At 36.5% G+C, this 14,640-nt stretch overlaps 1 pseudogene; it reads right to left on the bottom strand.

The window, feature by feature from the left end:
- Nucleotides 1-884: 884 nt before the first annotated feature.
- LOC114037749 overlaps nt 885-14,640 on the bottom strand; it is a 130,724-nt pseudogene continuing 116,968 nt past the window's right edge.

Here is a 14,640-nt window from a genome sequence, read left to right as displayed (position 1 = left end):
TTAATGAATGAGTCAAACATCAAATCATAGAAACAATCCATAATTCATTAAAGATAATGACAACAGAGAGACAACATACCAAAATTTATGGGGGGAGCAGGCAAAGCAGTACCTAGTAGGGTGTGATAGATTTCGATACCCAACTGAGTGTGTATGATATTTCTTCTTCAAGCCAATTCAATGAGAGAAAGGCTCAAGATTTTCTGCAGCCCATATCTTCCCCTCCACTGTAAAAGCTCTTCTTTGTTTGCCTCCTTCATCCACTGTTATTCAATGATGTACTAGAAATGCTACTTATAGTAGTAAAAAAAAAAAAAGAAAAAAAGGAAGTAAAAGATTAGAATGTACAGGAATAGAAAGAAATAGAACTATCCCTTTTCCAGGCAATATGATGGCATACTTAGAGAAGTAACTAAAAAAACTGGTTGAAATAATTAACAGCTTTAGCAAAATTTCAGGATATAAAATAACTCTACATAAATCATCAGCATTTCTAGATATTACCAACAAAGTCCAGCGTAAAAGAGACAAAAGAGCAATTCCATTTAAAACAACAGCAAATGGAAGATGGCAGAGTAGGTCAGAAAATTCCAAGCTGTCCAGATTTTTCCTCCACAAACAAGACAAAATCACACCTCAGGGTAAATATAGAGTGGCAAAAATAAACAAACTTTGAGGCAGAGCAGTGGTCCTCCTGGGACAACTGGAGAAAATTCAAGGAAAGATCCCAGGGGCAGAGGTTTGAGGTTCAGCCTGAGTGAAGTGCAAATACCTCCAGGCTATCTCTGCTGAAACAATAAACAGCAAACCCTAGGAGAACCAGGGTTGGAAGGTAGTCTCAGCCTCAGCCACAGGAATTCTCACCTCACAGACAGTGTTGGGGGTCAGACATCTGAAGAGGGGAAGATTGAAGGCTGTCTGCTGCTGAGGGATGCCAGGCCCATCTGTGCTACTGAGACACAGTCCTGGGCTGTGGCTGAAGGTGAGGAGGAACTAGGACATGCCCTCTGAGTGCAGAAGGAGTGGGTTGGGGATGTTGCTGACTGTGGGTACTTACAATAGAGCTGAGTTCCTGGTTTAGGTTCCAGGCCAGAGGGGAGAACTAAAGATTATAGCCACCGGAATGTTCTCAGGGAGCAAGAGCATTTCCAGCATAGTGTGGCTGGGGGTCCTAGCTGTAGCTTGGATAGGGAGAGGAGTGCCAGGGTTGGGCCCTGGACAAAGCTCAGAAAATAACAGTAAAAAGGACCTGAAGCCAGAAGCCCCATCCTCACACCTGGGACTAGAGGTGATTATAATAACAAGGTGCTAAAAATAAAACAAAAACAAAATAAAAACAAAAATAAAAATGAGTAAACAAATGAGAAAGGACACAACCATAGACAGCTACTATGGGAATAGATAGAGAAGACAAGTTTCATATTCAGAGGAGGATACTGAAGCAAAAAAAAGCATATCTTACCCTAAAGAGCAACCTCAAATGGTCATGTGTCCCAAAAGAATTCTTAGAAGAACTTTAAAAATCAAATAAGATTGAGAAAAAAATTAGAAAAATAAGAATAATCAAAGAAAACCAAGAAAATTATGAAAAGTAAGTCAACCAACTAGAAAAAGAGATCCAGAATCTTAAGGAAGAAAACAATTTCTTGAAAACTAGAATTGGGCAAGAGGAAATGAATGACATTATAAGATACCAAGAAATAATAAAACAAAATCAAAAGAGTGAAAATGTAGAAGAGAATTTGAAACATCTCATAAGAAAAACAACTGATCTGGAGAACAGATCAAGAAGAGAAAATATAAGAATTATTGGACTATGTGAAAGCTATGACCAATAAAAGAATCTTGATGCATTATTATAAGAAATAATTAAGGAAAACTGCCCTGAAGTTTTAAAACAAGAGGGAAAAGTAGAAATAGAAAATATCCACTGATCACCACCTGGAAGAGATCCCAAGATGAAAACCTACAGGTATATCATAGACAAGTTTCAAAACCCACAGGTTAAAGAGAAAATATGAGCAACAACAACAACAACAACAACAAACAATCCAAAGACTGTGGAGCCACAATAAGAATTACACAAGACCTAGCAGCCTCTACACTGAAAAACTGCAGGTCTTGGGATACTATATTGTAAGAACAAAAGAACTGGGCTTGTGGCTAAAAATAACTTACCCAGCAAAGTTAAGTACAATCCTGAATGCAAAAAAAAAAAAAAAGGAATATTCAATGAATTGACAGACTTTCAGGTTTTTGATGCAAAAAGATCAGAGCTTAATGAAAAATTTGATATATAAAGTCCAGGAGAAATATAAGGTAAACATTAAAGGCCAATTACAAAGACCAATTAAAAATTCAATAAGTTCAAACTGTTTACTTTTCATATGCAGAAATGTTATCAGTATTCTTAAGACTGTTATTAGTACTTGGGTAGTTTGAAAGAAAGGTTGGGGATGAGCTGAATATGATGGGGTGATTCTAAAAAGCAAAATTGTGTAGGAAAAGGTAAAAAGAGCAATTATACAAATGAGGTGCAAAAGGAATTACTAATACAGAGGAAACATATGGGAGTGGAGAGCTGGTAGAGTTGGAACCCTACTCTCATCAGATCTGTTGTTAAAGAATGGACAAAATATACAGCTTGAAGGGTATAAAAGTCTTCTAAATTTATAAATGAATGAGAAGGTGAGGGAACAGGATGGGGAGTTAGAAGGGTGTATAGATTAAGATTTAGGAGGGTAGGGGGAGAGGAAAAGGGAGGGACCCTTAGAGGAGTGGGTAAAATAAGGAATGAGAGGGTTAGGGGACAGAATAAGATTCTTTGAAAGGGTATCGATTAGTGAGGGAGTGGTTAGAAGCAAATTAGAGGAGGGATTCCGTAAAAAGAGAGGCTGAGAAAGAAAATAATGAGGAAAACTAGGATGGAGGGAAATACACAAATAGTAATTATAACTTTGAATGTGAATGGGGTGAAAATTGTTTTATTCAGTTAGCTTTTGTATTTCCTTTTCCATTTGACCAATTCTACTTTTTAAGGAGTTGGTTTTTTTTGTGTACTTTTTTCCCATTTTTTCAGTTGTATTTTTAAAGGAATTGTACAATTTTTCTTCTACCTCTCTTATTTCACTTTCAAAATCCTTCTTAACCTCTTCCCAGAAGGATTTTTGGGCCTGAGACCAGTTCATATTCCCCCTTGAGGTTTTGGAGGATATATTGGCAATATTGTCCTCTCCTGAATTTGTGCTTCTATCTTCCCTGTCACCAAGATACTTCTCTATAATCATTGATTTTCTTTGTTGCTTCTTGCTCATGTTTGCCTTTTTTCCTGGATTTTAAAGTTGATCTCTGCTTATGTGGCATAGGACACTTTAAAGGAGTTTGGTAGGATCCCTTCTTTGTCTATTGTTCCAAACAGTTTATTTGATATTAGAATTAGTTGGTCTTTAAATGTTTGATAGAATTCACTTGTAAATTAATCTGGTCTTAGTACTTTTTTCTTAGGAAGCTGATTTATTGCCTGTGTAATTTCTTTTTTTTTCTAAAACAGGGCTATTTAGATATTTTATTTCCTCTTCTGCTATTCTAGGTTGTTTCTATTTTTGTAAACAATCTTCCATTTCACTTAAGTTGTTAACTTTATTAACATATAATTGGGTAAATTGGATTCTATAGGACTCCTTTATGTGACAGGAGGCACTGTCCCAGGCTTCTTGTGCTGGGGGCCAGAGGCTTGGTTACTGGTTTTGTGTGCTGGGTCCTCAGATATTGGCAGCTGGAGGCTGTAAGTATCTGGTAGGTTATCTGGTGCTGAGCTGGAGCTGGTGGTGGTGGCTGTTGTATGCCTGGTGTTGGTGCTTGCCTGTGCCACCACCTTGTGGCTCAGGATCTCCCACTGGTTTCCTGGAGTGGGGCTTGCCACTGGCCTGCAGGGAAGCCTTTTGTCCTGTACTGGTCCCCTTCTGCCACAGCAAGAGGGACATTTCCCATTAATCTCTCTAGCCTCCTGAGGTAAAAGACTGCTGTACCTTGAGTTTCTTCTGGCTCCACTGTTCCAGAATTTTTCCTGGGGCAATATTTTCTGAGTTTTTCAAGGTCAGTGAGAGAGAGTGAGTGTGACTTACTACTTGCTCTTCCATCTTGGCTCCAAGAAATCAAAATAGGTGACTTTCAAACATTCCATGTGTGGGTCGATAGCTCCAGGAGCAGTGGCTGCCACCACCAATTCAATCACTCCCATAGCCTGCTCTTGATTTGCCTGGGCCAAAGCTGTTTTGGCTTCTCTCTCACCCAGTTACACAGATCCTTTCTGCTGACCTTCTAAGTTGTCTCTGGTGTCTTTGGGCTTAGAAATCTGGAAACCACCACTGCTGCCACTGATTCAGTCTCCTGAGGCCTTCTCTGGTTCACTGGGGCTGGATCTGTGCTGGTGTGGCCTGTGCTAGACTGTGCTCCTCTGTCAGCCCCGTGCAACATATCCTTCTTGTTGACCTTCCAGGTTGTTTTGGGCTAGAAATCTCACTCTGTCTCTTTGTGGGTTCTGCCACTCTATAATTTGTTTAGAGTCACTTTTTAAAGTCATTTGAAGGGGTTTGGGGCTTAGGTGAGTTTCTGGTTTCACTATTCCATCTGAGTTCTGCCTCTGGCTTTAAAGTTTTAAAAGAAAAGTTAAATAAATTACAGGTGGAAATAGATAGTAATACTATAATAGAGGAGGACTTTAATCTTCCCCTCTTAGAACTAGATAAATCTAACCAAAAACTATATAAGAAAGAAGTTATGTAAATGAATAGAACTTTAGATAAGGTAGATATGATAAATATCTGGTGAGAATTGAATGAAAACAGAAATGAATACACCTTTTTCTTAGTGGTACATGGTACTTTTACAAAGACTGACAATGTATTAGGGCACAAAAATGTCATAGGTAAAAGCAGAAAAGCAGAAATATTAAATCCTTCCTTTACAGACCACAATGCAATAAAAATTCTATTTAATAAGGGACCATGGAAATGTAGGAGGGAAAAAACTAAATGGAGACCAAACAACCAAATCTTAAAGAATGCATGAATTTAAGTACAAATAATAGAAACAATCAGTAATTTCATTAAAGAAAATGACAATAATTAAATAACATATCAAAACCTATGGGAAACAGCAAAAGCAATAACCAGAAGAAAATTTATATCTCTAAGTGCTTAAGTCAATAAAAAAGAGGAAGAGCAGGCCAATGAATTGGGTATGCAATTTAAAAACAAGGACAAATCAAAAATCCTCAATTAAACACTAAATTGGAAATCATAAATAATAATGGTGAAATTAATAAAATTAAATGTAAGAAAACCATTGAATTAGTAAATAAAACTAGTAGTTGGTATTATGAACAATAACAATAAAATGGATAAGCAATTGGTTAACATGATTTTAAAAAATGAGAGAAAACCAAATTATTAGCATCAAAAATGAAAAAGGTGAATATACCATTAAAGAAGATGAAATCAAAGCAATTAAAAGGAGTTATTTTACCCAATTATATGTTAATAAAGTTAACAACTTAAGTGAAATGGAAGATTGTTTACAAAAATAGAAACAACCTAGAATAGCAGAAGAGGAAATAAAATATCTAAATAGCCCTGTTTTAGAAAAAAAAAGAAATTACACAGGCAATAAATCAGCTTCCTAAGAAAAAAGTACTAAGACCAGATTAATTTACAAGTGAATTCTATCAAACATTTAAAGACCAACTAATTCTAATATCAAATAAACTGTTTGGAACAATAGACAAAGAAGGGATCCTACCAAACTCCTTTAAAAAAACACATATGATACTGATACCTAAATCAGGAAAAGTAAAAACAGAGAAAGAAAATCCTAGACCAATTTCATTAATGATAATGGATGCAAAAATCCTAAATAAAATACTAGTTAAAAGATTACAACAATATATTACAAATGATCAACCAGGATTCACACCAGGAATGTAAGAAAAGTTTAACATAAGGAAAACTATTAACATAACTGATTATATCAATAATAAAAGTAACATAAATAATATGATAATATCAATAGATGCAGAAAAAGCATTTGATAAAGTACACCACTAATTTCTATTAAAAAAAAAACACTTGAAAGTATAGGCATATGTGGAATTTTCCTTAAATTGTTAAGAAACACCTAAAACCGTCAGCAAGCATTATTTGTAATGTGGATAAACTAGAGGCCTTACCAGTAAGATCAGGTGTGAAACAAGGATGCCTACTATTATCAATATTATTCAATATTGTTTTGTAAATCCTAGGAATGGCAAGAAGAGAAGAAAAATAAATAGAAGAAATCAGAATAAAGAATGAGGTAGTAAAAATTACCTCTTTTTGCAGATGATAAGATATACTTGGAAAAATCATAAAGACAACTAAAAGTTAATTGAACTAATTAATAATTTTATCAAAGTAACAGGGTATAAAGTAGATCCCCATTCAGACTTTTTTTAACATTGCCTAAACTATTTTCATAATCTCCCTGTTTCCATATCTATGCCATAAAATCCATCTTGCACATCATTATGACAGAAATTTTGTTTACATAATGCTTGGATTATGTCACTCCTGTAATAAAAAAGACAAATCTTCAATTATTTCTCATTACCTAAAGGATAAGCACAAAACTCCTTAGCTGGCATTCAAGGTCCTTTATAAATTGTCCCTAACATCTTTTTTCCACCTATATTTCTTTCTATTCCATTATATGAGTATTTTATTCTAAACAAACTGCCCCCACTAAAAACAAAACAAATCTTGATATTCTTCCTCCTTTAATTTTATACTCAATATTTTTCTGCTAACTTAAAATGCATCTGGATTTTATTTTACCTATCTGAAAACCTACAATGAGCAACAGAGTCACAGGGGGAATAATGAGTATTTTTAAGAGTGGAATTTAGAATATCTGTTCTCTATTCTGTACTGGTCTAAATCCAACCTATTCTTCAAGGACCAATTCAGATCTTATCACTTGCATGCTGTTTCCCCCATGACCTGAAATGTTCTTTTCTTTATCTGAGTTTCCAGAGTGATTCATGCTAACACTCAACCATGTGGTATTTATATATCACCATCTGACACTTCTTTTATTGTTATTTACATATTAGATTTTAACTGCCAATATTTTAATTGCTTTTATCCCTCTCATTCATCTTCAATAGACCTGTGATTTCATTGGTATACAGAATTCTCAATAAAGAAACTCCTACTAGCACAGAAGATTATGCAACTTACAGTCTCAGAAAGTTACCAGAAATACTGAGAGATTAATGACTTATCTAGGTTCACACAGCCAGAATGTATCATTTGAAAATGCCACTACAATCCTACATGAGACTTGAACACAGATATTCTGACTCCAAAGCTTGCTGTCTATGTATTGTATCATTCTGCCACTGATGTATTCCTTTGTAATTGCATAAACTAAAAGCATTATCACATTTAAATAGTGCTAACAGATCATGTATTTTTTGCATGTTTTATCTGGTTTTCCCAGCAGACTGTGACCTCATTAAAGGTAGAAATCATATCTTATATTTCTTTATATTCTCCAGGAATCTAGTACATTGCCTTATCCATACTAGATGCTTAATAAGAATTTGTTGATTTGATTTAATTTGATTCAAGGTGAAAGTGGAAACAGTTTTCATTCCACCTCTTCCTGTCTTCTCACAAACTGCTCTTTGGTCCCAGGGGCCCTGCCATCATTATGTTTGCAGGATTTCACAGAAACACTTCTATCTCTGTATACTATCTCCTTAAAGCCTGGAGAAAGCTACTTCAGGGAATGGATATACCCAATAAGTGACACTTCAAAACTGCTGTCCTTAATATATTAAAAATCCTCCAAAACTTTAATCAAAGGATAGTATTAAAAAATCCCTCCTCATCTCCTATCCCCACTGCCACACACAAATTATCCTCTCCTTTCCTTAGTTATTACTGAAGAAACCACTGGTTCATTTGTGAGGCAGATATGTGCCTCATTTAAAATTGATTTCTGGAGGTTTTTAAAATAGTACTCAAGATTATAGTTATGTTCTAGGATTTTCTTCCCCATCCCCTTTACTGCTGTTTTAGTCATTTTGTATCATCTTCTAGCTTTGGCACCATATAAGCAGTCTCCTACAAATGGGGTTAGTGAATTATTAATGATATTTGGGCCATTAGCAAGGCCCAAGAAACACTTATGCATCTCTTGCTGAATATATAACACCAACAATTAAATCCTTCATTTCCCACTGTAAGCCTAGTGCCCACACCTGGCTGGAGTGGTTACTTTATTAAATTATTCAATTGCTCTTAATTTTCTGATTGTTCTAATGTCTTAAAATAGTTCCACCTACACATGAAGAAAGTATTTTTTTCTGTATTGTATAATTACTTGGTACTTGAAAGATCTATTATTTACATCAGTGTGGATACTACCCTTAAGACAAAGAATGCAACTTTTTTTGTGACTTAATAGATAGTGTTACTTGGATGTGGTCACCCTTACTCCCGCTCCAAACCATGACTCGTTAGTCAATCCTCTGATGATGGATGTCTCTAAATTTAGCTAGGTGGCTAATTTGAAGCTCCACATACAGTATGGCTTCTGATAACTTAATTCATATTTAAAACCTTACCAGGTTGATAAGATCAATACCTAGTTAAAAATATACATCTTATATTCCATTGACATATTCATGAAAAATCCAGGGTAATTTTTTTGCATGATGAGACACTGGATTGGGATCTTACTAGGGATTATGATACAATTAAATATCAAAATATCATGAAATATAATGGATAGAGACTTAGCCTTAGAGTTAGGAAGAACTAGGTTTAAATCCTATCTCTGACACAGGTTCTGTGGTATTAAGCAAGTCACTTGAATCCATCATTTTTCCAACAAACACTCTGAGACTATCAGTTGAAGAAAATGTACCTCCTGCATTGGTAGAATAAATTCCTCTCTGGGGATACACTACAATGATAAAACCACAGGTCTCAAAGAAAAGATACACTAAATATGGATTGAAGCATGTTTGAGTAAATCATATGCAGTGAGTTTTTGGTTTTAATTTTATTATAGAGGATTTTGAATTTATTTGTTCAAGATCATTTTAAATAAGGTGATATATTTTTGAATAAATATTGTATACTATTATGAAACAGAGAAGGTTTCAAGCCTGCTGAGGATTAACCCAATTTGTCATGGAGTGCTCAAGATGAATAAGTTGTCTACTAGGTAATATATTCTTTGATCATAGCAACCCATGAAACTAAGAGAAACAGATTAACTTCAGTTTTGGGCAACTGGCTTAGGCTTCCATAATGATGGTGACAGAGTAGCAGGTAAAAGCTTAAAGCATACTAAAATCACAAAGTCTTTAGACTGTCTATAAGAACTAATTTAGCTGTTGGTACTCTAAATAGGAGCTCCTGTTCCAATGATGACTGAGCTGATATGTTACTAAAGGGTCTGAACCATATTAATACTGACATTCTAACTATGAATAAGACCAGAAGGCATATAGAATTTGTGAGTAAATGATAGGATAGACATAGTTTTTCCTTAGGAAGTCAGGTGAAGTAGTTAACAGAATTGGTATCATTTGTGGCTAAAGGCAATAAGAAAAAATAAATGGTACTGTCATCTTGATGATTTTGACTTACAGCATTCATAATTTGCGTAAATAAAAAGACCACCATGGACACAATTATAGTGTATGTACCTAACACAGATGAAAAAGTAAAAATATTCTGTGAAGAATAAGAAAAAAAAACACTTGGAGCTTTCATAAATGAATATTTACTTTAAAAGATATAATCACCAATATATAAATTCTCTTCCCTAACATATGGGAGACATAATTCCCTTACCTCTTGTACAGTACCACCTCATGCTCTGAGGAAGAGAAGGGGATTAGGTTCACAGTTTAGCTCAGTTCCTCTAGATCACAGTCATGGTTCCAAGCCAAATACCCTCCTTGGCTTCTTCTGTCTTCCCTGGGCTGACTGGGTGTACCATCCTGCTTGGAATCCTGGCTTGGCTTGAGCTTTCAGCTTCAGTGGGGATCATGTCTGATGCCTGAAACTGAGAAGGATAGATGACATAGAATAGACACAAACATCCACAGACCCATTTCTGGGAGCTGGGGTAAAAAAAGAATAAGATCAGAGGAACCAAGTCTTCTCCTCTCACCAGTTCAGTTCATGAGACCTAAGCTGAAGAGTGATATTCACCCTATGGATGCAGCAGGAAGGAGCAAGCAAAAAAGAACCTAAGCTAGAAAGAATGGCAGAAAAGGACAATCTATCTCAATTTCACCAGTTTTAAAGACACAGCCTTTACAGAAGCACAGATAATTAAAGAAGGCTACACCCAACCACATGGTTGGGGACAAAGATTGTATCAATTTTAGGCAATATGGGCCCATGCAAGTTTAGGTGACAAAAAGATAGAATAAGTTATGAGAAATTAAGATACCTCCAACTTGACCCATGTAAAGAAAGTATTGATGACAAGAAATGGAAAGTGATATCAACTTGGACTACCATAATTTTTTACTGAATTTTAGTGAATGTCAACTAATACCCAGAAAGAGGCCATAAAGCCTAAAAAGACCCTCAGAATACAACTCCAAGGCAAATAGAGAGGTGCAGCAACCAAGGACAAACCCAATGTGAAATTTCAAATCATTTACCCATCATGATAGATGAGGACATGATAAAACATCAAAAATTAGTGAAAAGGAAAATAAGTCTGCAGAAAGAATGACATAAGAGAAACCTAATCTAGATTTATAGATTAAATGAGAAATAGGAAAACAGACTAAACAAATTTTGATGACACATTTTCATTAGTAAAAACAATGAAAGCAACCCATTTGGCCTCTAATATATTCATCCTTGATGTGTTATATTACAAGTAGAAATACTAATAATAAAATTCTTCTGGAAAAACAAAAGGTCAAGAATATCAAGGGAATCAATTAAAAAATGTGAAGAAGGCAATCTAGGAGTACCTGATTTCCTTCTTTTTTTCCCCTCAAAAATGTTATCTGTGTATTTTCATAAATACCCTAGAGACAAAAATTCTAAGGATTAAAAAAAAAACATTATGCTCTGGATAATTCATTCCCTTTTCCAGAATGTTCCCCAAGCAAGAATCAACCAGTCTCCCCTTCTTAACTATCAGCTCTGAACTTAGGCTTCTCTTTGACAATTCTTGGCCAGAGTTAAGAGGAGGTGGGCATGACCCCTAGCTTGGGAGTGATTCCATCTAGTATATTTCTTTTTTTTTTCTTTGGTTGGGCAATGGGGGTTAAGTGACTTTGCTCACAGCCACACAGCTAGCAAATATTATGTGTCTGAGGCCAGATTTGAACTCAGGTGCTCCTGAATCCAGGGCCCGTGCTCTATCCACTGTACCACCTAGCTGCCTCCCCTTCTAGTATATTTCAAGTGAAAGAATAAGAGTCCCTTATTTTCACAAATGGAGGAATTGATTCAAAATAAATTTTGCTTCAAATGTCTAAGCAATGGCCAGAGGGTCATTCTCCAGGAGCATGAGAAGTGAGCAGTCACTGAAACCATTTAAGCTGATTTTTGTTTCTGATTTCCTTCTACCCCTCACTTAACTTGGGGAAAATTCCTTCCATTTTCTAGATATATGAAATACCTACTCTCACCCTTGGACCATTAGAAGAACCAGCTGCAGAGCACCTAGGTGGTGCAGTGTATAGAGCTCTGGCCTTGAAGTCAGGAGGACATGAGTTCAAATCCAGTCTCAGACACATGACACTTACTAGCTGTTTGACCCTGGGCAAGTCACTTAACCCCAATCGCCTCACTAAAAAAAAAAAAAGGAGAACCAGCTGTTTTAGAATCCTCAAGAAAACAGAAAGAAAATGGTACACACACACACACACACACACACACACACACACACATATTTGTTAGAAAAAAAGAAAAAGCCCAATCAAGAATGAACTCTGGGGTAACTGTATGACCCTCAGAGGTTCGTATGTCACTTAAAAGACAGGAAAAGCAGTGTGAATGACTAAAGAATATGGACATTTCCCTGAATCACAGTACCCCTTGACTAGATATAAAAGCCTAAGCCCTCTTCCAGGATCATTGGTGGCAATTATGAGTGACTGGTCTGAATAAAATGTTAGCTCTGGCCTTGCTTACCTCTCTTATCTGTCTCATGCCCACCATCAGAACCTACAGCTATTATTGAGTTATAGGAGGTACATACTCTCAACAATCCATTTACAGGAAAGTCTGTTAATAGTTTTCTTTCTGGCATGTCTGGCAAAATATTTCTCCTCAAAGCCATTGGACCTGTCCATGCCATCCTCGTGATAGTCAAGTGGCCAGATACTGAATCTGTTGAGGGGATGTGCAGGGCCATTGTAGTGAGGCTTTTCTTTTTTATCCTTATTTTTCTTGGACTTAGTCTTCTCAATGAAGTTGTCCATAAAATCACCCTCTTTCTCTGACTCTCAGAGAATCTAATCTAGGTCCTTATAATTGTTATAACAGGCCAACGGCTTCTGAATCTCTTTCACTACATTCTCCACTTTCTGTTGTTTCTACTGGCTCTGGACATGGCCCTTTCCTCACTGAGCATACAGTTCATTTTTCTTTACTTCCTCTTTTTTTTTCATCCTTCTAGTTTTAGGTCCCTCTTATGGTCAGGCTTTTCTTGAAAAATGGTTTCAGCATTTTGAAATTCAGCTTCCAAATGTTTGGTTTCTTGGTCCTGCTTCATGAGCTCCTGCTGTTCTCTCCTTATATCAGACACCAACCCAGTTTCGGCCAGAGAAAATATCTGTGTGGTCTTGTTCCAGAAGAATAACTCTTTCAGGATGGAAAGTGATATGAATCATAAGAACTGGTTCTCTGCTTTCTTCTTGGTGGGGAGAGGTGTCCTTTCTGCTTGTTCCATGGAATTCATAGGTCTGAATCAGAGGCCTGATGATTGCTCTTCCTAATCGTTATCATGCCTCTACTATTTTTTGGTTGAATGGTTTGTCTGGAACTTCCCATGACTAGAAGAACTTTTGGAGTCACATAGCTGTTTCTTTGGCTCAGGAGAGGATAGTGATTGATTTTTAGGCTGAGATGATTTATCTCCATGTTTATTGCTCTTCTCCTTCAGTCAAAGAGAGGGCTTAGCAGGAACTTTACTAGACAGTGACTGAAGACCTCAGGAGCTAAATTTGGGGAATTAGGATGGACCTTCCTGGGTGATGATGAGTCTAAAGAGTCAACACAGGCCCTCCTGGGAGGTGTGGAGTCAGCAAAGTCATGAAAGGTCACTTAAGCAGACAGGAGTCCTGATGGGCCTTCCTTGATGGTGAGGAATCTGTGGAGTCATGCCAGGCTTTATCTGCAGATAAGGGGGAGTCATAACAAGTTCTTATGGGTAGTAAAATGTTCAGTGGTCTTGACCAACTGTCCTGGGTGGTGTGACGTCTGAAGATTCTTGATAGGCCCTCCTGAGAGGTGAGGAGTCTTAGGAATTGTGACAAACCCTCCTGAGTGAGGGTCTTATTTATTTTCCTTGAAGAGCTTCTAATTGTTATTGGCCCAGATTGCTTCCATCCACTTCCATTCTTCTGGGCATTCATCAATTAATTTAGTCACTTCAATCAAATCTTCCTCATCCTCATCTTCCTCTTCTTTTTCTGACTTGGGAGAAATAGTTGCCCATGTCACATCATTATCCACAGTCCATACCCTTTTTGTCTCTTGCAACACTCAGCTTCTATTGATTCACTTATGACTTGCCACAGAATGGGCATCCATGGCTGCCTTGACCCAGACAGATAATGTTTTAAATACTCTGCCTTGGAGAGAGGCAGGGTGGTTGCCATGGCAGCAGAGGAAGCAGAAGAAAACTGGAACCAAATGACTGCACAGTGTAGGGAATAAATTTCCTGTAAATCAAAATGCATCAAGGCAGCCATCAAGGTGTGGAACCAGGGCTCCAGGACTGCTGAGTGAGAATCTGAGGGGAGCATCTGCACTAGGTTTCTAAATTATATTACAAGGGGGCAATCATCAAAACAATCTGTTATTGGCTAAGAAAGAGAGTGAAGGATTAGTGAAACAGATTAGGTAAACGGTACACACTAGTAAATCAGTATAGTAATTTAGTGTTTGATAAATCCAAAGATTCCAGTTTTAGGGGCAAGAACTCAGTATTTGACAATAACTGCTGGGGAAACTAGAAAGCAGTTTGCCATAAACTGAGTATAGACCAACATCTCATACTATATACCAATATAAGGTCAAAATGGGTACAGAATTTAGACATAAAGGGTGATATTACAAGCAAGCTTTGAGAGTATGGAAAAATTTACCTATCACATCTATGGAAGAGGAAAGTAAAATTTATGACCAAACAAGGGATAGAAAGTATTATGAGAAGTAAAGTGGACAATTTTCATTACATTAAATGAGAAAAAGATTTTGCACAAGCAAAACCAATATAGCTAAGAATAAGAGGAAAGTAGGAAATTGGGAGGAAATCTGCAGCAAATTTCTGTGATAAAGACATCATTTCTCAAATATATAAAGAACTGAGTCAAATTTATAA

Source organism: Vombatus ursinus, unplaced genomic scaffold (genome assembly GCF_900497805.2).
Source record: "Vombatus ursinus unplaced genomic scaffold, bare-nosed wombat genome assembly UNPS02010548.1, whole genome shotgun sequence".
Lineage (NCBI taxonomy): Eukaryota > Metazoa > Chordata > Mammalia > Diprotodontia > Vombatidae > Vombatus > Vombatus ursinus.
This window is presented reverse-complemented; position numbering and strand designations above follow the sequence as displayed.